At 46.6% G+C, this 2,164-nt stretch overlaps 1 non-coding gene across 1 annotated transcript; it reads right to left on the bottom strand.

The window, feature by feature from the left end:
• Positions 1–374: 374 nt before the first annotated feature.
• LOC140491726 (5S ribosomal RNA) lies at positions 375–493 on the bottom strand. Its single transcript, XR_011963397.1, has one exon. It is a non-coding gene; the product is annotated as a 5S ribosomal RNA (ribosomal RNA).
• Positions 494–2,164: the final 1,671 nt, after the last annotated feature.

Consider the following 2,164-nt stretch of genomic DNA (forward strand, 5'->3'; position numbering starts at 1 on the left):
CCCTTCACCTGACAAGCCCTCACCACAACGTTGTTGCTTTCAGACCCTATCCACACCACTAGTTAGACGATTGTTAGAAAACAGGGGAACGCTGACATCGATCAGGGAAGTGTGATCATCGAAAGTGAGGCATCACTTAATAAAAATCACGGTTTGTGCTCTTCAATAAAATACTTGCTGCTTTGGTGTTCCTGGTGCGTTTGCTCCAATCTCAAGCAGTAATGATGTGTTTGTGTATTGGGGGAAGAAGCTGAACAATGAAATTGGGCAAGAAAAAGTGAGACAGAGAGACGAAGCGAGTAGTTAATAGGACGTTGCTTGATGAATGGGAGTGTGAGAGTGCGAAGCTGTGAGCAACCTCTGGTGGCTGCAAAAGCCTACTGCACCTGGTATTCCCAGGCGGTCTCCCATCCAAGTACTAACCAGGCCTGAGTCTGCTTAGCTTCCGAGATCAGACGAGATCGGGCGTTTTCAGACTAGTATGGCCGTAGGCACAGACTGCTTCCATTTCTGCTTCCTTAAAGGCGCACACTGCTGCATTTACAACAACATTTTGCCATTCAATCATCCTGCACCAAAACATTTCTTTTTCCTTTTCCTTTACTCACCTTCATTTTATTCGGTTGCTTTTCCCGATCCACTTTTCATTTCACCGGGACTTCTGGCAAGCTATCCTCCTTTTCTCCTGAAAATACCGAGGTAAGGGGAATGATGGAACATCTCGACCATTTACAATGTCCCCACCTTCTCCTGACCACCCGCTTTCCCTTTAGGGCAGCGGAACATTTCTTCTCGATTTTGATGTCCCTGGAAAGATTCCGATCAAAATTCCTTTTGGGAGCTCTTTTACACTGCTTTGTGTCTTTCCTGCTCTCTGGATCTTTCCCAATCAGCAGGATCTATGCTGATATTTTTGTCCATGACTGTTTTCTTCTGTGAAGCAGAGCTTTCCCTCTCAGGGGTATCAACTGGTTTCCTATTGTCTTCAATGTTTCTTTAAACATCCTCCCGTCATCTTCAGTTCTTTTAGCCATCAGCAGATTTTCCAACCTTATTGTGGACGGTCTCTGTCTCATCTCAGTCAAGGCGGCTTTACCGAACTCTCCAACTCCAGCAGCATAGAACATAGAACAACACAGCACAGAACAGGCCCTTCGGCCCACAATGTTGTGCCGAACATTTGTCCGAGCTTAAGCACCTATCCAATTGCCGCTTAAAGGTCACGAATGATTCTGACTCTGCCACTCCCACAGGCAGCGCATTCCATGCCCCCACCACTCTCCGGGTAAAGAACCTACCCCTGACATCCCCCCTATACCTTCCACCCTTCACCTTAAATTTATGTCCCCTTGTAACACTCTGTTGTACCAGGGGAAAAAGTTTCTGACTGTCTACTCTATCGATTCCTCTGATCATCTTATAAACCACTATCAAGTCACCCCTCATCCTTCGCCGTTCCAATGAGAAAAGGCCGAGCACTCTCAACCTATCCTCGTACGACCTATTCTCCATTCCAGGCAACATCCTGGTAAGTCTTCTCTGCACTCTCTCCAAAGCTTCCACATCTTTCTGAAAGTGAGGCGACCAGTACTGCACACAGTACTCCAAATGTGGCCTAACCAAGGTCCTGTACAGCTGCAACATCACTTCACGACTCTTGAACTCAATCCCTCTGCTAATGAACGCTAATACACCATAGGCCTTCTTACAAGCTCTATCCACCTGAGTGGCAACTTTCAAAGATCTATGAACATAGACCCCAAGATCCCTCTGCTCCTCCACCTTACTAAGAACCCTACCATTAACCCTGTATTCCGCATTCTTATTTGTCCTTCCAAAATGGACAACCTCACACTTGACAGGGTTGAACTCCATCTGCCACTCCTCAGCCCAGCTCTGCATTATATCTTAGTCCCTTTGCAGCCGACAACAGCCCTCCTCACTGTCCACAACTCCATCAATCTTTGAATCATCTGCAAATTTATTGACGCACCCTTCGACTCCCTCTTCCAAGTCATTAATAAAAATTACAAACAGCAGAGGACCCAGAACTGATCCCTGCGGAACTCCACTTGTAACTGGGGTCCAGGCTGAATATTTACCACCTACCACCACTCTCTGACGTCGACTTGTTAGCCAGTTCTCTATCCAACTGGCCAAATTT

The sequence above is a fragment of the Chiloscyllium punctatum genome, chromosome 19 (genome assembly GCF_047496795.1).
Source record: "Chiloscyllium punctatum isolate Juve2018m chromosome 19, sChiPun1.3, whole genome shotgun sequence".
Lineage (NCBI taxonomy): Eukaryota > Metazoa > Chordata > Chondrichthyes > Orectolobiformes > Hemiscylliidae > Chiloscyllium > Chiloscyllium punctatum.